This window comes from Emydura macquarii, unplaced genomic scaffold (assembly GCF_026122565.2).
Source record: "Emydura macquarii macquarii isolate MOO-44397 ecotype Brisbane River unplaced genomic scaffold, CSIRO-AGI_Emac_v2 contig_1477, whole genome shotgun sequence".
NCBI classification, from domain to species: domain Eukaryota; kingdom Metazoa; phylum Chordata; order Testudines; family Chelidae; genus Emydura; species Emydura macquarii.
In genome coordinates this window covers 18,037,812-18,062,460 of record NW_027131614.1, presented here as the reverse complement: position 1 = coordinate 18,062,460, position 24,649 = coordinate 18,037,812, and the positions used below count along the sequence as shown (strand labels likewise).

At 41.7% G+C, this 24,649-nt stretch overlaps 1 protein-coding gene across 6 annotated transcripts in view; it reads left to right on the top strand.

The window, feature by feature from the left end:
* The window catches only part of FAM110B (family with sequence similarity 110 member B), a 183,640-nt gene that overhangs the window by 142,765 nt on the left and 16,226 nt on the right, over positions 1 to 24,649 (top strand). Inside the window, exon 3 of one of the 6 annotated variants that reach the window (XR_010920877.1) lies at positions 1,264 to 1,853. The exons of the other annotated variants lie outside the window; for them this stretch is intronic. The gene's annotated coding sequence lies outside the window, so the exon portion shown is untranslated. Of the gene's footprint in view, positions 1 to 1,263; positions 1,854 to 24,649 lie in introns of those variants that run through there. 6 annotated transcript variants of the gene reach the window in all.

The window sequence follows — 24,649 nt, the reverse complement described above, 5'->3', positions numbered from 1 at the left end:
TTGGATCTTACCCAAAATACCACGCTGCCAGCCAATCCTTTAGTAACTAAAGGTTTATTATAAAAGGAAAGAAACAAACTATAAGAGAAGTGTTAAATGATTAAAGCAATCAGACACATACAATTGATTTGAAAGTCCATATATATCAGGTTTCTAGTAGAACTGTGGAGTTTGCAGGCTTGTATAGTCCCTCTAGTATACATTCAGTACCTGGATGGGTCTCAGTCCTTTGTTTCACAGCTTCAGTTGTAGATGAGTTGATCCCAGAGGTAGGTGAAGACTGATGACTGAAGACAAAATGGATGTGGTGCAGCTGCCTTTTATGTCCCTTGGCCTTTCCCATGTTGCTTGTGGAAATTTACAGGAATAAGGTGGAGTCCAGAATCACATGAGTAAGTCCTGGTGACTCATCAGGTATATGCCTGGCTTCTCCCCCTGGGCCCATTGTACCTGTGAGTTTCCTTACTGGGCCATTAAGCAGGCTAGTGCTGCAGCCATCCTGTCTGCAGTGTCGCCCAGAAACACAGCACAAGTTGAAATACAGATATATCAAACATATCCATAACTTCCAGTACACATACAACACATGAACATAAACAGTATCATCTTACTTAGCAAATGATAGCCTTTCTAACGGTACTTGACATGGCATATCTCATATTAATTATTGTAATTATCAAATATTGATGTTAAATAGTATCATAAATGGTCCCCCTAATCCAGCCAGCGTCATAGATGTCACAGCCAAAAATTCCAGTCATTTTAAAATTCACATACACCAACAAACTACATAGGCTGAATGCAGTGTAGTTGTAGCTGTATTGGTCCCAGGATATTAGAGAGACAAGGTGGACGAGGTAATTATCTTTTATTGGACCAACTTCTGTTGATGAGAGAGACAAGTTTCTTAAGAGTTCTGTGTGGCTTGAAATCTTGTTTTTGTCACCAAGAGAAGTTGGTCCAATAAAAGATATTACCTAACCCACCTTGTCTCTCTAAAGCCACGTAAGTGTCTTTAATGGATTTGGTTGTTACTTTTCTGCTGCCAATACCTGAGCTGGGAATATTTACTTTTGCAGAAAATTTGAACCATAAGGTGTGTTAAAAAGGTCACTGCTGACACCAATCCCTTTCTGTGAAATCAGAAAAGTTTATACTAAATTAATTGGTAAGCCAATTTTCAACACCAGACATTTGGAGTTCACTGATGGGAATCTATCATTAGAGCTGTATGGCTCTATAACTTTTTTTGTTTCTGTCTAGGGGTCATTTCGGTAAAGGAACAAAAGAGCACAAGAGGAAGAAGAGTTTGGGATTGCTAGATAACTAGGGATCTTTTCAAGTATCAATTTTACTTTCTTGTTTTCAAGCTTAGAGTACTTTTGTTGTAAATAAGCTGCTGTGTGGCTCTGAAAAGTTTCACTTGTACAACTGCCTGCTGTACTAAACACTCACTGCATTCCTGATTGAAAAGCTGATTGTATCTTTGAATTCTTTTTTCTCATTTACATGTAAGGTTGCTGTGCATCTTTCCATGTGAAACTCTCAAGTGTATGTGTGTATGTTTGCATATTCTCCTAGAGTTTTGTAATATTTGGATCAGTTCAAATAAAGTTGCATGTGTTTTGGGGTTTTTTTTGTGGCGATATTGTCATACTATTGCTGTTTAGGGTCAAGACCTCATTAAACATGGGAGAAGGGGGTGGGGGGAAAGCCAAACAGATTTTAAACAGCCAGCCAAAGTATATTTATATATAAATATTTTACCATTGTATAAAGAAGGCAGGCTGCAAACAGCATGCTGCTTTTCACTGGCAAGATGCTGCTTTAGAAAATAATTAAAATATGTTTGATAATTGCATTCTGTTTTTCTTTCTATTGATTTTCTTCGGCAAAGAAAATAGTCCTTTTATTTGTTTAATTGTCCTGCTGTTCTCTTATCTGCTCTCTCAATCTAAGCAGAGTTGGGCCTTGTCAGTACTTGGATTGGAAACCCCCAAGGAAAAGCCAGTTTCTGCACGAAATGATAATGTAGGTGGTAGAGGGGAATCAAATATGAATACCATGAATTCTGAAGTGTTTGGCTACCCAGGTTCAGCTAAATAATCAACAGCTACTCTATTTCAGGGGGCAGAGAAAACACTTTGTTGCCCCTAGACTAAGAACTCCCCTGTTCCTTTGAGGATGGAGAGAAAACTGCCCTTCTTAGAGACCCAGCCAACCCCTCTCCTACCTCTCTAGAGAGGAACACCCTCCCTCTGCAAGCTCAGCAACCTATTCTTAGGGCCCTCATACCCCATTTCTGGTTTTGGGAGGAAGAAGAGCGATCTCCAGCTGCTATGAGAGTCACTTCACGGGAAAGACACATCAACCTTCCTCCTCCTGGCTTCATGGAGAAGGAAACAAATAAGTTACCTCATATATCCCTAGCTCAATAATCACCCTTCATTGGTCGCGGCACTTAAGAGTGAGAAGATTAAGGCACTTTTCCCAACAAGAAGTGGTACAAAGTAACCACAATTTATCAACAGAGTAGTGAAGCCTGTCTAGGCTATAGGTAGAAGAAAAAATAGGCGTGGTTTATACCCAGCACATGCAACACCATAGAAATTAGGCGAGCCCTGAAGAAAAAGGTTTTAGACACACAATCTCAGAGGCTAAAGGACCAATACCACAAGCAGTATAGTAAGACATATCGGGAGGTAAACGCCTTGTGAGAGTGGATAAATGACATTATATTAATAATCTGGCAATACGAGCAAAGGATGCAGCTGTCCATGGTGAACAAGGAACCATCTACAAAATGACGTGGCTTATTAGTGGTAAATGTCAGACACCAACAAACACTCTCATCAGGGACAAACAGAAAAAGACGATAGACCATTGACAACAGAAAAAGAACAAGAAATGCGTTGGATAGAGCATTTCAAAGAATTGCTGAACAGGGAGCCACCTAACGAGGAAGCAAACATTCAGGAGGCGGAAGAGTTTGATATTAACACAGATACCCCCACAAAGGAAGAGATCATTCAAGCCATCAAATCTTTTTAAAAATGGGAAAGCTACTGTCAAGGATAACTTGAATGCAGAATGGTTCAAGGTTAATCCTAAATTAGCAGCATCTGTCCTGGATCCTTTGTTTACACCAGTTTGGGAAAAGGAGAAGGTGCCAGATGAGTGGACCAATGGGGTTATAATGAGGATACCAAAGAAAGGAGCTCTGTGATTGTAATAACTGGCATGGTATTATACTTTTATCTGTGCCAAGTAAGATAGTAGTTCAGCATATACTAGAGGCAGTTGATAGCATTCTCAGAAAAGAGCAAGCCAATTTTCAGAAAGGGTGTGGATGCACAGATCAGATCTTTACTCTATGAAATATAATAGAACAATGCTTAGAATGGCAACGACAACTTTACATAAATTTCATAGACTTTGAAAAGCCTTTTGATGGCATTCACAGGGTCAGCCTATGGCTTATTCTGTGAGCTTATACAATCCCTCTTTGTATAATTAACATCATCAAAAGCTTCTGTTCCAACTTTACATGTAGTGTTGGTCACAGTGAGCTCAGTTTTGAAGTCAAAACAGGAGTTGTGACACTCTGTATCTGAAAACAAAACCCCAAACCCCATATTCACCAATGTCATATAATTATATCTTCTGTACAAAGTGTGCCGCCTTTGGTATTATTTTAAAAGTCTTCATCTGCTAAACATTAATACCCTGTTGGCTTGTATGTGCTACCATATTATGTGAAGTTATAAAATATTATTGTAAATGCTACCAGAACATGTTGCAAGATGGGAAATTCCCACAAACAGCCTTTCAGGCACAACAATAGAGTAGCAAGACAGTGTTAATGGCTATATCTCACCTATTCAAGAATAGGTTTCACTAACAGGAATTGTTTACTGTAGGAAGCACATTCACAATGGGGTTGCTTGACCAATGGGAAGCAGCCATCACATCGCGTGCACCAACTTCTAGCAAGTGTGACATCATCACTTGGCTCCATTCCCATTCCACTGTACACCTGAAGGGTCAGCTGAAAGACAAAAGGACTTTGAAAGTGGGGAGGGGAGTCCCACGCAGAGAAAGTTGCCTGTGTTTAAGAAACTGCTTGTACCAGCTAACAAGGGTGGAGATATTGCTAATGCAAGATCTTGTTATTGTGTAGAATTTAGAGTGCACTCTTCTGTTTATTTCATTTGGTAACTTCTTTTAATCTCTTTACACTTGCCACTTACCACTTAAAATCTATTTGTCTGTAGTTAATAAATTTGTTTAATGTTTTATCTTAACCAGTGTGTCTTTGAGTGAAATGTTTTGACAAACTGCTCAGGAACAGAAGCTGGTGAATGTTTCTTCCATTTTGAAGAAAGGGCGGACTGGATAATAATCTCCACTGGTCAGGCTTTTTGACCAGGGTATATGGTATAGTCCTGTGATCCTGGGCTAAGGAGCCAGCTGGAGTTTCTCTATTGTTAGTTCGTGAGCAGCTGAAAAGCGTTCATTGAACTGAGCTGGGTGTGGTCGCTACCAGTGGAGGGCTGTCAATGTGCAATACCTGCCAGGGGTTTGTGGCTTGTCACAGAGTGAGAGGGAGCCCAAGCTGGTCAGAGACAGGGCTCAGTGGTATCCCAGTTCTGAGGCAGTACCCCAGGGATTCTGCATACCATCCTAGGAGTACAGCAGGGGTGTGTTATGTCTGAAATCCGCTTTAACGTTGCCATTGATTGGATAATGCGGTGTACAATAAAGGACATCCCTTGAAGATCTGGATTTCAGAGATGTTCTTGCTCTCTTATCACATACCCATCACCACATACAAGAGAAGACAACCCAATTCAACATATTGAGCCAGCAAATTGGATTGAAAATCAACTGCAATAAGATAGATATCATGACTTTTAATATTGCCTCACCATCACCAGTACAGATAGAGAATTATGTTCTCACAAATGTAGAAATATTCACACACCTGGGCAGTACTGTCATCCAGAATCATGGAACAAGTCAGAATATTCAGAACAGAATCAATAAAGCCAGACTAGGGGTTAGCCAGGATTTGCATGGGGGAGGCTCTCCAACTGCCTAACAATTCTTCCCCCTTCCCCCCAAAACAACTGTTCCATACTTCTCCCACCCACACCCAACAGTCCTCCAGGTTTACTCCCAGCAGTTCCCTCTCTCTTCCTTAGCTCCTCCATTATCTCTGATTCCCCTGAGCCTTTGCAGTGCTTCTGAGGGATACAAGAAATATATTTCTGTATTGTAGTTTAAATTAATTATTACTCAAGTTCTGTATTAATATGCCTAGTAAGGAATCTATTTGTCAAAAACGTTTCCTGAATCTTTTTTGTCTGTATTGTTACAGACATACTTGTTGACAGGTATTTTGAAATAAATCACCAAAATAATAGAAACTGGCATGATTATATTGTGTTATTTTGACAAATAAAATATGCAGAATTCTGCAGAATTTTAAAATGTGGTGTGAAGAAATTTTAATTTTTTTGGTGCAGAATTCCCCAGGAATAGTAGATGTCTTTGGAGAGTGTCTATGGCCTACTTGCCCTCCCATGCTCTTCAGATGCAGAGGGCTAACTTACTCCATCAATCCTTCTGGAATAAGAAGTCCAGGAGTACCTGTCTCTTTCCCCATATTGTATCTACAACAGGGTCATTTGCAAGTTGACCATTCTCTTCCCATTCTGCAACAGGACTAGAAGACCAGGACCTGGCTCTGCTGCTTATTGGCACTTCAAGTTTCTGAGGCCGAGACAACCCCACATGCCCTGAGCCCTTGGGTAGTGTTTCCTGTTGCAATTTCAGTTCTGGAGTGTTTAATGGATAGTAACCAACTACAGAGCAATGAGTGAGACAGGAGGAGTGTTTTCTAGCCCTACTAATAATAATTAAAAGTGAAGACCTTAAATTTTAACACCTCTGGAATGTTAAGAGATGTGGCCTGATTAAGGGGAGAAGTTGGGAATTCAATTTGGAGAGGGGCGTGCAGAATGTATTATTGTTAAGGCTATGTCTACACTGACGCCGTCAGATTGACTTCTCTGGATCGAGTGAGCGGTCAGTGAAGACCCGCTCAGTGGATCCAGAAATCGACGTATTAAGACCACCTTCTCAAGTGGCGTAGCGCTGTGTCCAATGCAGTGAATACGGCGTCCAGAACAGAAACAGAGAAGTCGACGGGAGATACGCAATTTTTTTGCGTACCTTGTGTAACTCTGGTCGACTGCCACCAAATCTCTGAGGTAAGTGTAGACAAGCCCTAAGCTACTGTTTTGTTTTTTTTTAATTTATTTCTATTACTATAATACCTAGAGGCCCTAAATGAAATCACAGCCCCATTGTTCAAGACACTGTGTAAATATAGAATGACTTTATTGGTGTTGGATCAGGCAAAATATTACGGCTCAGCAGTCTTCTTGGCTCCCAGCCTTGGGCTCATTTCTTTAGAACATTCTAACAGGGCACCACTTCTTTCTCAACAATTTGCACACCTTTACATTTAAATCCAAAATGGCTGATTTGGTAACACTGGAAAAATTAACTGTACAGTCTGAGCTTAAGGCACAGATTCTAGTCTTGGCTTCTACCCTTCTGTCTAGCCAACTGAAATGGAGTTGTCAGTTGCAGCTCAAGAAGTAACTTGGCTAGTGCACTGTGTTCAGTTTAGTGGGTGTGACAGTTTTAAAAAGCTGACATCAGCTTGCTTCATTCTGTCGAGATGTGACTGTTACGTTGTCTTGAAATCATTTTTCCTGTATAGGAAGAGAACAAGAAACAATTATGAAGGCTTCAGCAATTTTTTATGATTCATCCCTGGCCCAAAATTAGAAATCCATCCCACTCCTACTCTTAAATCACTTAGTAAGTACTGGGAGTCAGTCTGTGCTTTAAGAAAAGCTCATCTATCATTGCTTTCGCACTGTATTATATACTTAATAAAGACTGTTAAGCAAGATGCTGTTATGGGATCCTTCTTTTCCTAAAAGACAGTTTTGTGGAAACCTGTAATATATACTCCCTGGCCTGTACCTGTGTTCGTATGGTACAAGTCGGCCATCACTGAGTTTACTAAATTACTTAAAGCAGAGGAGAGAATGAAGGATGAAAATAAAAGGGGATAAAATAAACTATGAGCAGTAAGTTTGTCAGTAGTGATGAAGAGGACATTATTCAATAACAGAAATCTCCTCCATACCTAGACCAGGTACAATAACAAGATCAGGAGGCTCACTGAAGTGAAGAGAGCAAGTAGTTTTAATAACCAGTATATATGGCAGAACTACACCATCAGTTAGAAATACCGGACTATGAATAGTCCATACATGCTAGCAAACATTCACCAGCCATACAGTACATCCAATAAAGATAAAGAAAAGATGTAATATGCATACACGTATCTTATTTGTTAACTAAATCACACCCATGAAGGAAGAGTAAAGTGTAGAGCTTTCTGCTCCAGAAACAGGCCCAAAGAAGAATCAGAAGAACCAGAGAAAACTCTTCATTAATTTGGTAGTTTTAAGTCTTACTTTGTTTTTTCAGCCAGCTCAAAGGGAGTAGAAGCTCACTGCATCAGCCTACTGATAATTCACTGTAGTGGAAGTCCCCAGTGGGTGTAGCATCAGTGTAGTTGGTTCCTACAACTTCCTTCCTGCATCCCACAGAGAGAGGAGTAGTATATGTGGTGCTTCAGCTGTCTTCAGCCGGCATATGGTCTCTTGGGGACTCTCCTAGGCTGCTGTAACATTTACCTGAAGCCAGACAGAGAATCAGCGAGCCATAACCAGCGCATCACATATGCTGGCCTGTAATATCTAACTGGCCTAGCACAAAAAAGATTAGACTTTTCTTTTTACAACTAGTATCTACATGAGCAGTTTGGAATTGAACAGAACTTTATATACAACTATTTTATTCATGTCAATTCAGGTCTTCAGTGAAGTAAGAATTCATACTTTTAACTGTACTTGTAAGTGGCTAATGGTTTTGATTTAAATTTTCTACTGAGGAAGGTTTTGGGCTAAATTCTGCACTGATTTTTTGTTCAATCCCATAGAATACAGTGTGGTTGCATAGGTGTAAATCAGTGCACAGCATCTCTTTTTCAGTCTAATCTAAACTATGCTTTAAGAGCACTATGTTGGACTGACTGCTAATAGACGTTTGTTACCAATACAATTAATCAAATTTAAAGAATGAACTTAACATATGGCTGTGCCTTAAGCTCAAGTTTATTGTTTCAGATTCGGTTGCTGATTACATTTGCCATTTTGTCCTCCTCCTCTACAAAATTTCAATTTGAAAAGCTGAACGCATCTCCCTCTTAAGTTTTCCCAGAGGCTTCTGCATTGCCACAAACCATGGGGACCTGTTGTCGACTGGCCTTTGCATAGGTGCACTGAAGTGGGTGGAGGGCTCAAAGATCTTTGCCTAGATGTACCCAAAAATGGATTAGTGCCCAAAAAGCCACAGTTTGCCCTAGGTATGCCATACAGAAAATGAGGAATATTATCTGTTACTGGTTTTGAAAAAAAAATGCACTTCCCGTGTTGGAGTAGCATTCATATCCTTCATACCCAACAGCCACATTGCTGACTTCTTGTTCCTATCAGCTTTACCTGCTAGCTCTGTCTGCAGTATACGTTTCTTTCACAATCACTGAACAGAATTATTGGTCTTTTTCTCCATAGCATGGACATTAGACACCAGCAACATAATTAAAGGCTCCACGGAACATTTTATTTGCTGCTTTTTATTTGTACACTTTTTTCAGTCACTGGTATCCTGGGACCCAACCCAAGTTCGGTGAATCCCCTGTCGCATGATCTTTTTTAGCAATTTCACAGTTTACTTCATATGCACTTAAAGAACCATTAAGAATTCACACAGTTTGTTTATTGTGGAGCCGGACAATTGCAACAATCCACTGACAGCAAGACCACAATTTCAGTGTCAATACTTGTGTTTTCTGTTACCATGACCTCAGTCTTTCATTTTAGGAGATTCAGTAGGATGCATATCTTTGAAATTATATTGACCTCTGTTCATTATATAAGACCATCTTCAGCCATATAGTTCACATTGACAATCTCATCATAAATCTTTATTCATTATAGGTCCCTGTTGCTCTTTGGAGTAGGGCTCTAGCAGAAGCGTTATATATTTTGAAGAAATATTGCAATATCTTGCCACAAAGTTAATTTTGCCTATTGCTTTACTGCAAATTATTTTTAAAATATATTTAAATTATTAGTATTGAAGGAGAGTAAATTATGTGTTATATATTTATTCCATATATATATATATATATATATATATAGCGAGAGAGAGCTCAATGTATCTGTTTGTGGCAAGGAGGAAGCTTCTGTTGGTGAGTGTCATCAGCTTCTTGTCTAAAATTTTCTAGCCCTTATAGTTACAAAGTATGCTTTCCAATGTGAGTTGAGTGTTAATGCAGTGCTCATTACTAAGACTGCGGATAGTTAGGTCCACAGTCATGGATCTAGACTGACCGATCTTTTCATAGTGGATGTTCAGAACTTTGTGAGTAACTGTGAAACTGACAAAACTCAAGCCAATTTCACTCTACTTCTGTGGAAAGCTGTGGCTGCTGCTGAAAGAGGATCTAAAGCCATGCACATTGGAGAAGTACACAAATATGGAGGATGAGGTAGCTGGTGGACTATGGAGTATTCTGTTACTGGTCTTTGTCAATCTCTTTTGTTGAAGCCATTCAACAATTAAATAATTTAATATTAATTGAGCAAGAGAAAATCCCTCTGTTGTCCAGGGGCTAGGGCACTGAGAGGTGGGAGAGCCCTGTTAAATTCTTTTCCTCATCAGGCAGAGTGGGAAATAGAACCAGGGTCTCTCATGTCCTGGGTGAATGCCATACTCACTGGCCTAAACATTATAAGGGAGGTTCTCATCTTCTTCCTCCTGGCTGTTTTGTGTGGAGTTAAGCATCTGCCTAACTCATTCTCGCCAAAACCTGGCTTAGGCATCTAAACTGCCTGACTCCAGGAAAGGGGATTACAAACAGAGATATCTAACTTCATGAGAGGGGAAAGGCTTCAGACATACCTCTTTTGTCATCATCTCCCATTGGCTAGTTTAGCGTGTTGGCTTTTATGGATTGCATTCTTAGGTACCTATCTCTCCCCATGCATTATATAGAGAGCTTATGCACCTAACTTGGTCTTTGTAGATCCCAGTGATTTTCTAGGCACTTAGGTTGGCAATGCCTTTTAAGTCCTTTTGTGGCCCCAACTGTTTTATTCCTTTAAACTGCTAGCGGTTGGTCTGATTTTCAGGGTCTAATGTTGGGGTGTCTATGTACAGACATTTTCTCTTTGGCTAGTGCATTTAGTTTCAAGCTAGTGGGTGTTGGGTACATTTCTCAAGTTGTGGGTTGGTATAGCAGAAAAAATTGAAGACTTTTCATTCCTTTACCTGAATCATTTCCTTACTTAATAATTCCGCTGACTGATGTATAAACCAGAATAGAATCCAGCTCATTCTTCCACAGCTGTAATACATCTACTATGCTAACAGAAGTCAAAATCAGGAAAAAAAGTTGTCAGTGAAATAACCAGTCAAAAACTGAAATACAGATAGAGAGCTATATCTGCTGAGTAAAGACATTAAGTGTGCACAGTTGCTTTTCTCATCTAACTACACAATAAGGATGGTGATAGTTATTAGTATTTATTTGTTTTAAAAATGCACATTTAAAACATTTGAGTAATAGCAACATTTTACAAATGGACTGATTATTTTTTCCCAAAAATCATTGTGTACAAAAATATCGAAGGGGGGAAACTTACCCATAATTTTTAAATACGACATGGTGGCTTTCTATACATCCTATAAACCCTAAAGATACTTTAAAAAGTTATCATTTTAAAAAGTTACCAAAAAACACAAAATACAGAACTTTTTGGCTGATTGATTGGGTTAAAAAGAACTTTCCCAAGTCAGTAATGATCCCTATGGTTGAAGGGGGGAAGGTCAGAAAGTATTGAATGCAAAGTGAAACATACGTTCATTGGCTGCAGTGAGAGCAATTTGTTATAAGACAAGGGTGATGGTTTAAATAGCAATTTAAAGTTGCTCAGAGAAGGTGGAAGGTTGTTTTTGTTTTGTTTTGTTTGTTTGTTGTCATTGACATTGCAAATTTCAATCTTTATTCAAAAATCCCTACTAACTGGTGCATCTCTCAATAATCAGTACAAATATATTATGAAAAGTAAAAGTATTTCATAATAGTCCTAGAAGAATGTGAAAAGCTCTTCTGATCTCAGTTCTTAAATTGGAAACTTTCTAGCATACTGCACTTTTTAATAGTAGAATGCTGAACTTCACTCCATCACTTTCAGTGAGCTGTAGTGGTGTCCACATGGGGCATTACTGCATGGCAAGCTGGTGTCCTGTAGATCCATGCCCTGGCTTTCAGCGCAATAACTTGCTGTGTAAATAAGTTCTAGTTTTCCGTAATACTCTAGCAGTTAAACTCAATGGCAAAACTCTCATTAACTTCAGTGTGAGAGCAGGATTGTGCCCTAGCTTGACTATAAAACACTGTGTCAGTATCATTATTGGGCTACATCAGTGTTTCTCAATTGGTGTTCCGCGGAACCCTGGGGTTCCGCGGGATCACTGTTAGGGTTCCGCGAGCAGCTGTTCTCCGCGCTGCTGAGAGCAGCTGTTCTCTGTGCCGCTGAAAAAGGGAAGATGTCCCAGATTTTCCGGAGGAGGGTATCCAGTGTAAGTGTAATTTAAGTGTAATTTAATTGAGAAATGCTGACCTTTGCTTATTTCGACATTTGAAGACTGTTAAGAGTTTGGGGGGTTCCGCAATTATTTATGGAGTTCAAAAGGGTTCCGTGGCCAAATTTAATTGAGAAACACTGGGCTACATCAATAAGTGAAAGCTTTTTGTAAAGCTGGATTACTGTGCTTGCTCTGTGGGTCTGAACTTGCAAGCCCCCTTCACTTGAAATGCTATTGACTTGACTCTGAATTTCATGTGTGGAAGGATCTAAAGGAATTAGATTATAGATTATAGGAATCTACCATATATGAAGTACTGATTTTATCATAAAATATGCTTGTGGCTCACTTGAATCAACTCATATTAACAGCATTTTGAAAAATTTGTTAAAATGCCCTTTCAGTCCTCGGAAAATGCTGCTGAAGTAGACGACTGTGGGATCAATGACTAGGAAAGCTGTATCAAGGCACTTTAAAAGGAACTCAGGTTTTTCTCTCATGTTCATCTAGAAGTGGCAGAAAGTTGTTGAGAGCTTGGTTTTTTAATACGTTTCAGCAGCATCATATGTAAAATTTTCCATTGTCCATTACACGGATTGCTTGCTTTGCTCTTATGAAAATAGTTATCTTTGTTTGAATTGCAGTTATATATGAGACAATGGCTTGGTGCATAGCTAAAATATCTTTTTTTTTTAAACGTAGCCCTGTTTGTTTTGTTTTGAATGAGTGTATGACACTGCTTAGACTCATTCTCACATTGCAGGTATCATGGCTTTTTAGATCAGATTCTGGGGTTTCCCAAATGTTTATATATTATACATTCTGTCGTTTCTCCAGGTTGATTCCATCATTTATCTTCAGAAGTAGTTAGAATATTTCTTGGTTTCTTGCATGGTTTCCCTGTGCTTCCTTCTTCCTCTACAGTGGCATGTGATGTCTCAAATTACATTAATGTTGTGTCTCTGTATTTTCTTACATCAGGGAATTATTTAACCATTGAAAAGTACCTTTGCATTTTTCCATTTGTTATGTCATTCCTCCATGTGGCCGCTGTATTTCTGCCTTTTGTTCTGTCTTCTCATTCTTCCTTTCATGAAGACATTTACCCTAGTGGGGTTTGTAATCCCCATACCAGGAAGGAAACCAGCATTTGGCACTGCATTTTTACACATACTCTTTTGCATTAAGGTATATGATTCCAACAGGCTTTCTGATCTCTTACCCTATCTCTTTGAAAAATGTGTTCTAATAATAAAGGCAATTTTTCTTTGACCTTCAAATGGTATTGGTTTGGGTGTTGGTTGCTTTCTTATGCATTTAAACTTAATGTTTAAGAAAGAAGGTTCCGGTTTCTTTGAATATTGAGAAAGGTGGAGGTTCGTGTCTTGGTGTCTTCAATCAAATAGTTGGAGATGTACCAGGATGGCAGAATCATCTCATGGAATAATCCAGTAGGGTTATGTTTGTTTTTGTGTGAAGCTGTACTTCGTCTTGATGCTGTCTGTAGTGAGAAAAATGATTTTGAATCAGTTAACTGTGATAATCTGTTTTTTTTTTAAAAAAGGTGCTGCTTTCAAGCAAGCCCTTTCAAATTTAAACATATACATTTTTCCATTATATTTTATTAGTTATATCCTCGACCACAGAGGAAGCCTCAGCATCCTTGAGTCCAACTAGAGAGCACTTTGATGCGGTTTTTCAGGTCATGACAGGTGAAATATATTAAAGTTTTAAAACCTTGGTCTATCATTAAAGGTATTAAACACAAGAGAAAATGCAATATTTTCTCTCTCTAGAAATCAGTGAAGGGAAAAAAAGAAGTGTAACTAAAGAATTAACTGTATTGTCAGCTAATATAGGGAAAACAGCTGAAACCAGAGTGTATGGAAGGGAGACAGAAGCTGCTTTGTACCAGAGAGTCTATAATTCTAAGGGAATGTATTCCTGTCTTCATAAATAGCTAGTAAGTAGCGTTTGTGTAATCCAATTTACACATTATACCTGGATTATAAACTGCAGTCAGTTGTGAAGCACTTTTGATTATTTTGTATGTAAAAGATGCTATAAAAATAAATAATAATCTGTGATAATACATCATAAATCACAAAACAGTTCAATCTGTAACACACTTCACTGGTATTCAATTTTAATTAACTTAGTAGAAGTAATTTCACTTTCTTCTGTTTCCAGTCACCAAATGTAGCTCTTGAAGCTGATGTTGTATAACACGTGTGCTTCAACTGGCAACTGTTCGTTGTTTATTCCAAGACAAAAAGATGTTAAGGTTGAGAGTACATATCAGTAACTTACAGGTAAAAATCAAGTCCAAGAATTCTGTAATTATCTTAAAACCAATCATTACAAACCTAGGAAATTCAGAGTTAAAGATGTATTTTCCATATTTTTCCCCTCATGGTGTCATTTTGTATTGGATTTATTTATGTATTCTCAGATAATTCCTTCTATAATCAGTTCTCGTACAGGACACATAGAGTGCTGTGGGTTTGGGAAAGACATGCTGTGTGTTTCATACATAAACAAGAGGCTGAATCCCAGCTTTAAGTGCAAAATGGAACTCAAACTTAGCTATGGAGTCACAACCAGCAGTGGTTAATAATCAGTATCAGAGTAGTGTCTAGAGAGCAGATAAGCTTTGTTGTGTGAGGCACTATGCAAACACATATCGTTCCTAGCCTAAAGACTTTACATAGAGTCTAAGGCCTGATCTACATTGCCGGCAAAATTTGGCAGCAGTCGACTGGAGTTACGCAAGCTACACAGAGTAGTGTAACTCCCGTTGACTTCGTAACTTCCCTTTAGCGCACCATTTCCACTGCGCTGCACCGGTGGAAAATGCGTACCCATCAACGTAGCGCTACATTTTTTGGGGAGGTAATTTTATTAGATCAATTTCCAGATCTATTAAGCATGTCTCCACTGCCATATCCACTGGATAGATCAGTGTAGACACAGCTCAATAGACAAGACACACAATGGGTGGGATGAGAAACAGGCACAGAGAGGTGAATTTGCATAACAGGCAGTGGCAGAACTAGGAGCAGAGCTCAGGGTTTCTTTACTCACATAGTCTAGTGTCTGATTCCCTGTACCACACCCCATATCCGGAGAAGATTCTGCCATCAGGACTCGTACCATGAATAATTTGCAAGTTCACTTTTTCTAGAATCACCTATTAAGAGCTTGGCAATATTTGTCTTTTAAGGAAGGATGGTCTTATGCTTAAGGCACTAGTCTGGAGCTCAGAAGACCTGAGTCCGTTTTTTGGTTCTGCCATAGATTTCGAATGTGACCCTGTCAAGTTACGTAGCCTCTCTTTGCCTCTGTTCCCCATCTGTAAAATAGGGATAATAGTACTTTCCTGACTCACAGGGTGATCTGCAGGTAAATACATGAATGATTGTGAGGTGCTCAGATACAGCAGTGTGGGGGGCCATATCAGTAGAAAGATTAAAGAGTGCTAAGCAGTTCATCTAAGTCATCTGTCTAATGGATTTCTGAGGATAAGGGGTTGGATGCTCTTTAAGTTTCAAGAGGCTCTGTGATCAGAGTGCTTACATGTATTGCAGCAGATTCCAAATTAAATGGGAATGGCATGAGAAAGGAAGAAGTGATGTCAAAGGGAAAACTGGATTTGCTGTAGAATCTACAGCAAATCTCAGTTTTCTCTTGCCTCTGATTGCAGACAGTTTCTGGTTGACTTGATTTTCTCCATCCTTTGTTGCTGTTTTTATTTTTTTCCCTAGAAATGGATCTGACTCTCATGTCCATTTCCATTTTCCTGTTTATCTGTTGTTTTTCTATATTCTCTTCTTGTCGGCATCTTCTGTTTTGTTCCTTTTGCTTCTGCTCTTCCTTTTCCCCAAACTTTGTGAATGTCCCCTCTTCTCCCTCTGCTCTTCATCCATCTATTCCCTTTCATTTAATTTCTCACCATTCTTTTGTATTCTTTTCCTGCTCGTATGTTCTGTTCCCCAGTACCTCCTTTCTCCTGAATCCTTTTCCCCTTTGCTCTTTTTTCATTCTCTTTGCTGCTTTTCTTTTTCCCCCATGCTTCCATTTACCCTTTCCTTTTGCCTCCCTCATTTTTTTTCTTGCTTATTTTTCTCTTCTAGTTGCTGTCTTCCTTGGAGTGGGAATATTCCAAACTATCTGTTCCTTTCCTGCATTACCTCTCACTTTGTTTGAATTAAATATGCTGGAGCACTCAATACAGCCTTGTCTTCGGGTAGGCTCAAGAATAAAAATAATAGAATAATTGTAATGTCAGTAGAGGATCATGTTGTCCATTTATTTGAATATGCCACATTCTGAGGCAAAAGAGCTAAAGTTTTCTCAAAAGGCCAGTAATATTTAAAATACATATATAAGCTACAGTGAATTTTGGCTTTGTCAAGTAATAGGAATTTGTAACTTGTAATGTAGAAATCTATAGGGATACTAATTGTCTTCAAGTTGACTTTTAGTTCTGGAGGGTTATGGAGGTTATCACTGGCCAGGACATGAAGTTAGGATGATGGAAGGCAAACCAGTTAAGCGTCTCTTGGAAGGACATCCTTAGATGTCCAACCTCATGACCAACTAAGGAGAAGATAGAGGGATAATATTGAACAAGACCTAAGAGTGTTTAATGTGAATTACCATTAGCAGGGAAAATTTGCCCTTCATAGAAAGAGGTAAGGACAAATTGTGAGAGCATCCAAGGGACCTCCAGGGTCTATAGAGACAGAGGGTAGAGTAAAATAATAAGCTATCAAGTATATTTTATTAAAGAGACTGATTTGCATTGGTTAGGTCTAAATATTGGATCTTGCTTTGTCACAACTGAAATGAAATGGGAAAAGCTGGCATTCCCTTTCAAATGGGTTTATATTTTTCAGATTCATGTATCTTAAGAACTCTGTGAAACAATTTTATGTTGTTATATGATCCCCATACACAATCATAATATGAAGGGTAATACTAAGGAATACTTTCTATTATTCCTGTTTGCAAAGCAAGCACAGTAAGAGAACTGGCAGTTCCCAGAGCTTGGACATTAGCACTTTCTGAAAGCTATGAATAGGAGAAAAGTCAGTCCACTGGTATGTAAATGAGTACAAGCATAGGATACGATATTTGGAGATAATACAGGTACAATATCAAATTGTTACAATATTACTGATTTGCAATTTTGTAATATTTTACTTTAACAAAGACAGTTACTTATAGATCAAAAAAGTTATCGCTGGAAGAAAAATTCCAGGGTAATCATAATTACATCAGTGTCTTTAGGCATAAGGAAAGGTATTTAGTCTTCAGAGTTTGACAGTATTACCTGCTTTGTTCTAAAGCCAGCTTTCAATTTTAGTATCCAGTCTCTGTCCTAGATGTCATTAACATGAAAAAGTCCTCTGGGTTTGAATTGGACTTACTTTAGGAGTTCAAATCAGATTTTAAGACTTTTTTAATACAGTTTCCTGATGCTGATATTGTCAAGTGACAAAGTAGGTATTTGTTTGTACAAGGCTTGTGGCAATCGTAGTCTTCATGTGAATTCTCCATGATGAAGTATTTGTTGTAAAACTGTTATTCTGCCATGGCTACAAATTATTAAAACATACATGAAGTAGTTAATGTGTGATTTTCCACTATATTATAGATAAAGCCCTAAATCCTCTCTTTACTAACAAATGCCTATTAAATTTTAATGGCAGCAAAACAGAGGCCAATAGAAGCATTTTTCATCTATCCTGGCCAAAATTTTCAGCTCTGACTAGTACTTTTCAGTGACCAACTTGAAACAACTTAAAGACGCCTAATATTCTGAAAATCAGGCCCCTTTAAATTGTCTTTAGTCAGGCAGCCAGAAAAGGAGGCAGCCCAAATCACTAATTTCCAGATCACTATATTATACTAACTATACTGTTTACTACATATGTGCACACCGTAGTATATACTGTACTATATGCACACGAACATTTTTTAATTCCCACCATCAATCTCTGTACCTCCAGGCATCTACATAAAATCTTTTGAGTTTTAAAGATTATACAAACTTAATGCCTCATCCTGCAAACTTTAGCTCACGCAGTGGTCTTTACTTTGAATAGAGCAGGATGAGGCCCTAGACTTAAAAGGTCAAGAGGTTCAGGTTTATAGATGCCAATTTAGACTTTTTTAAAAAAGAAAAGTTTTAAAACATTTATTCACAATTAGATTTTTTTTATTAATTTAAATTAATTTGAAAATGTTTTATTAATTTAACATCTGCATAACATCTTGACCCTGCTTGCCTCTCCAACTACTGCCCCTTTTGCCTTTCCTCTCTAAGCTCATTAAACACATTATCACAGTTCAGGGCAGCTGCACCTCTGATTCCCTTCCATGGTCTAGCAAGAGCACCCACTCTCATGCTTCCAGCTCCCTGGCCGTCACATCCGTTGGGCAGAGATCTGCATCTCTCTCTTTCTTGACTGCGGTATTTCCAGGCTTCACAGTTCCCTGCCTGCACTGTGTGACTTCCTCAGCAAAGTCAGGCAGCCTAAGCAGGCCTGTTTTTCTTTTCTCCTTAGAGATAGTAAACAGTGTAATTGCGCAGTTGTTACCATACAACTCTTTCTAAGGAAGTATGTTTATTCTTAAGGTAATAGCATTAAAGAGAAAACATACTAAAAACAATAAAAAGAACCTACACATGTGCTAATCAACTTAACAGAGATCACCCCATCTCCAGTCAGGACTCTGGCCAGTCCTTCAAACCCCACAAGGGGTTTTTCTGTGGTTACAATTTTATAACCCCTTTTGCTCAGAACAAACGCACTCCTGAATCTATAGTCCTTTATGTTGTTTGGGCCTTCTCATCTTGGGAATAAGTAATTCACAGACAAAAGTTCCTCCCTCCCTTTTCCCCCAGGGCAAAGCTTCAGTCCTTTACATTACTCTTCCCTGGTCAGAAGGGAGTGGGACCAGGTCCCTGCCAAGTGACAGGTGATGGCTGGAGACCTGAGACTTGATTGGACCCCAAAGGATGCATACAGGTTCAGTTACCCTGAAACTGTCTCACACACTATCTACAACTACTCTCTGTAATTCCTCTCTTCCAATTCCATCCTAGACCCTCTCCACTTGCCTTCTATCTCTTGCGCTGCACTGAAACCGTTCTTGCAATAGTCTCTATTGACTTCTTCCAAGCCAAAGCACAGAACCAGTATTCCATCCTCATTCTCCTTGACCCGTCAACCCCTTTGACATGGTTGACCATGCTCTTTTTCTTGCAGTCATGTCCTAACTTGGTTTCTGTGACCCCTCCTACCTTTCTAATCACTCCTTCAGTATGACCTTCAGAGGTTCCTCCTCATTTGCCCTCCATCTCTGACTTTGGTCCCCTTTTCTCTCTCCCTCTACACCTTATCTTTGAGTAATCTCATCCACAAATGCAAATTCAACTACTGTCTTTGTGCTGATGACTCAGGCCTCTCTTCTTCAGACCTGTCTCCTTCTGTCCAAACTAAAATCTCAACCTGTCTGTGACATCTCTTATGGATGTCTAGTTGTCAGTTCAAGTTCAACATACCTAAAACGGATCTCTTAATCTTTCCCTCTAAGCCCTCCTTTCCCACCTCCTTTCTCAATTACTGTCCACAACACCACTACCTGCTTATCACTCAGGCCTGTAATTTGGACATCATCTTTGACTTGAATATCTCTCCAGGTCCTCACACCCAATCTGTATCTAAGTCTTGAAGATTCTTCTTCGAGTGATGGTCCCTATATGTATTCCAAAGGCGGGTATGCTGGAGCCATAATATTTCTGTAGCAGTGTCCATTGTCTCACACATGCGCCATATGTAGCCTCATGGTGCAGGTGAGATTATATGAGGCTATGTAGAATGACACCCCCCAGTTCCCTCTTACTTCAGCATGGCCAAAGTCAGAATCCTTTCATCTCTGTACTTGTACCTTGCCTGCGAGAACAATTCAACTGTTGTATAAAGTTAGTTCATTCTGTTTTCTGCTATAGTTAGTTACTGTTGTTAATTAATGTAGTTAATCTCAACCTCGCCCCATTTGAGGCCCACTCTTTTTCCCCCTCCCTTCGCACCACCATTGCCTTTACCATCACTGTTCACCACGAGATTTGCAGGTCTTTTTTGCCACATACTCATGAAGCTCCTCTTCTCTGCCTCAGTAAATTCCTCATGGGGCTGGCTCTCTGGCCGCATGAGCAGTGCAACCCAGAACCGTGGGTGCACCGCTCTCGCTGGCAGTAAGTGCCCCACCTAGCAAATCTCGTGCCTCAGATCTGGCAGTGCAGGACAAGCCCCAATGCAAGAGTCATAAACATCGCACAAGTCCCCATAGCAGACTTCTGCCAAGCGCAGCATTCCCTCCTTGAGCATCATCCATTGAATGAGACGTCATGCGGGTACTGCGCCGCGCCGTGCCGTACTGCATCGCACCACTTAATTTTCCCCATTCTAAGGGTACAGCTAAGAAGACGAGCGATGTGATGGTTCCACTGCTGGACACATCAGCTGCCCACTGAGACTGCCGTCTGGGGCTCGCGCTGCCAGTGCAACCAACTTCTCCGCGCACCCCACATGCCACCACGCTCTGCGGAGGTTATAGGGACATTGCCCAGACCCCTGGCCACATTGAAACTCTCCTCCCAGTAGTGCACCTGGACCTGCCGTGCCCACCTTCTCTCCTGCTTGCAGTACTGGAACCCCTTCTCTGGCAGACACACCACTGCTATTGGGGCATGGACTTTACCCAGCCCTTGGCCGTAGACTGACCATACAGACGGCTCCCCAGCTACTGGGAGTGTCCTCCAATTCTGATGTCTTGTCAGAGGTAGAGCCATCCTTCTCTCCCCTGTCCAGGCAAAGCTCAGACTCTTGTGCATGGCCAGTGCATCCATCAAGGTATGCCCACCCCCCACCCACCTTAGTACTGATATCCTTGGGACTCACTGTACTCCCAGCACTCGACCCCTTGACAAAACTGGCCATCCTTGGACTCTTATCACCAGTCTTATCTGCTGTCTCAGGCCTCACAGCCTTCGACCCGGACTCCCTCACTGCACCTGTTGGGTTCTGTTTTGGAAGCAGAGCTGGTTCTGCTTGTCCCTATAGTCACTACCTCCTCATCAGATGATGCCCTGATCCTCCCCATCCTCTCACCTCCTCACAACCATAAACAGGACCAGGAGCCACTGCATAGAGTTGCTCTTGACTTGGGTATTCCACTGGAGGAAGTCCAGCCCCAATACCATTAGTTGCTGGTGGACCACCAGAGGACCGTCTCGCCTTGAGCAGCCATTAATGATGCTATCCTTCAGCCTGTACGGGTGGTCTGGGACACACCTGCCTCTTGTGCTCCCATGCCCAAATGGGCACAACTCAGGTACTTTGTTCCCTCTAAGGGGGAGGACTTTCTCATCTCCCATCCACCCCCCCCCCCCCACTTCGTTGGTTGTATACACAGTGACTGAACGCTCGAGGCAGCACACACTTGGCTCTACCCCTCTTGAACAGGGCAGCCAAACGCCTGGACCTCCTGGGTTGGAAGGTCTATGCTTCTGCAGCATTGCAGTTTCCCATCATTAACTATCAGGCTTTGCTGGCAAAGTATGACTTTACCAGCTATGTCAAGCTAGCAGAGTTCCTGGATGACTTGCCACCAGACAAAAGACAACACTTCCTGGCCCTGGTAGAAGAAGGTTGCCTGACAAGCAAGGTGACCCTCCAGGCTGCAGTCGGTGCAGCGGACATGTCCTCCCTCTCCCTCGCCACCAGAGTAGTTATGCACCAGGAGTCATGACTGCAGACCTCCAGCTTCCCATTGGAGGTCCAGACCACCATCCAAGACCTCTCCTTTGATGAGAACAAGCTGTTCTCAGTGAAGACTGATGAGTCTCTTCACTCCCTGCAGGACTTAAGGGTGACACTTGGGTCTCTCGGGCTATACCGCCCGGGACCCCAGCGTAGGCAGCAACAACAACTCTACTAGCTCTGGTCCTATGCATCATGCCAGACTACCTGTCCTACTATCAGGACGCCCCACAGAAGCAACATTGGTCCCTGCAGCCCTGGGCCTCGGCCACTGCCACTGCCACCTCTGCCTCCTAGCCTTGGTAACCAACCAAAACACAGTTTTGATTCGTACATCAAGAGCTGCGAGCCCCCCGTGTCACCACCCTTGACTCCCCCATCACTTTCCCTTTTTCCCACAAGAGCCCTTTTTCCCACAACTGAGGCAAAATCATCACAAACTTGTGTGCTGGAGATCATGCAGCACGGTTACTCTATCAGGGTTTCTCACCTTCCCGTTGCACTGGCTCCTCCCAGACGCCTACAGGAGGATTCCTCACATCATGCTCTCCTACACCCCGAGGTGGATGACCTCCTACCCAAGAGCTCAATAAAAGTGGTAAGGGATTCTACTCTGTATTTTCTCATCCAAAAAAAGGGCAGAGGGCTCTGCCCTGTACTCGATCTCCACCTTCTCAACAACTTCATCTGAAAGCTCAAGTTCCGTATGGTGATGTTCACCTCAATCATTCCCTCCCTTCTCCAGGGAATCTGATTCACAGCTCTTGATGTGAAAGACACATACTTTTTTATCAACATCTACTGAGCTCATCACAAATTTCTTTACTTCTGCCTGGGTGTCAAGCACTACCAGTTCTGAGTTCTCCCCTTTGGCATCACGATGGCCCCAGGGGTCTTCATGAAAGTATTTGTAGTCATGGCAGCACAACTACAGCATCAGGGGTACTCCATGTTCCCATATGTGGATGACTGTCTTCTCATCGTGCCCTCCCATGCTGAGCTTATGTCCACCATTCACATTCAGAGAACCCCTCAATGGGCCTTTTTACCACACGCAACAACAACAAGTTTCCCTCTACTGTTCACGGGGAGGGGGGCAGGGGCATAGACTCTGGCTCCCAAGGCAATGCTCTCCTCCTGCCTTCATGCAGTCAACTCCATTACGCCTCCCTGCCCCCCCATTCTCCTCCTTCCCCAGGTCTTACGGAAGATCCGACAAGAGTAGGCCACGATCATCCTAATTGTCCCATTCTGGCCCTATCAGTTTTGGTTTCTGGCTCTCCTCAAGATCTTCACCCATCCCCTGCTCTGCCCGTTCCCAGACCTCCTCTCCCAGGACCAGGACAGAGTCTACCACCCCAACGGGCCCCCCTTCACGGCCTGGTTTTTGAATGGCGCTCACACGTAAACACCTGCTTGACACCAGTGCAATTCATCCTTACACACAGTAGGTGGGCCTCCACCACAGCCTGCTACATGGCAAAATGGACGCTTTTCACCTACTGGGCTCAGCGCCATCACCTTCCTCTTGTTGCCGTCTCTATTCCTGCTATCCTGGACTACCTCCTCCAACCTTGGGCATTTCCCTCAGCTCTGTCTTTCCTCCCCCCTGTGGATAGACACTTAATTTTTACTCATCCCACCACTACCTGCTTCCTGAAGAGGCTGCTGAACACCTTCCCACCAGTGCTCACACCCGCACCTTCCTGAAACCTCAATCTTGCTTTCACCAGACCCCTGCTTTCAGCCCCTGGCCACGAGCTCCCTCTCTTACCTCTCCATGAAGGTCCATTTCCTCGTGGCTATCACTTCTGCTTGGCAGGTCAGTGAATTGGTCACCATGTTGGCCAATCCACCTTATACTCTCTTCCATATGGACAAGGTTTCCTTATACCTTCACCCCAAATTTCTCCCGAAGGTGATCTTGGACTTCCACCTCAACCAGTCAATCCACCTCCCAGTCTTCCATCTTAAACTGCATGCCACTCTTGTGGACAGTACACTGTACTCACTTGACATCCAGTGCGCCCTCGCCTTCTGCTCAACAAGACTCATGCCATGCCTCTCCAAGCATCTTCCTGGCCATTGAAGCCAAATCACAGGGTCAAGCCCTCTCCTTCCAGCGTATCTCAAAGTGGGTCTCTGCCTGCATCGAGCGTGCTACACACTGTCTAAAACCATGCCATCAGCCGGATTACGGTACACTTCACACGGGCATAAGCAGCCACCTCCACCTCCCCTGGCAGATGTGTCCTGGCATGACATCTGTCAGGCAGCAGTGTTCTGTGCATATCTTCACTGTCCATTACTCCATAACCGGGGGCAGCAGCTGACGCAGCTATGGGTTGTGCTGTCCCCAAGACTGAGATACCTCCTGCATCCTTGCACCCTCTTCCGCATTGATCACTGCCTGCTACTCATCCCCATTTGGGACCATCAGTCAAAGTGGAAGAGGAGGTTACTTACTTGTAACTGGAAGTTATTGGAGATGTGTGGTCCTTATTTGTATTCCATTGCCCGCCCACCATCCCCTCTCCTGTGATCCGTGTTGCTCAGCAGTAAGAGGGTGACTGAGCGGACGTTGTCCCACACAACCTCATATAACCTCGCCTGCACCACGAGGCTACGTATGGTGCGGAAGCGGGCCAACGGACGCTGCTTCAGAAAGCTGCTGGCACATGGCGTGCATGAATACCCATGTTTGGAATACAAATAGGGACCACACATTTCAAAGAACTTCCAATTACGGATAAGTAACCTCCTCTTATAATAATTTTACCTATGTTTTATAGAATGCTTTTCACCAGTAGATTTCAGAGCACTTCATAATCGTTAATAGATTTATCCTCACAACACCCCTTGTGAAGCAGGGAAGTAGTAGTATCCCCATTTTACAAATCGGGAACAGAGGGACAGGAATTAAGTGCCTTGCTCAAGGTAATACAGGAAGTTTGTGGCAGAGCAGGGAAATGAACCCAGGTCTCCCAAGTCCTAGGGCTAGTGTCCCAATT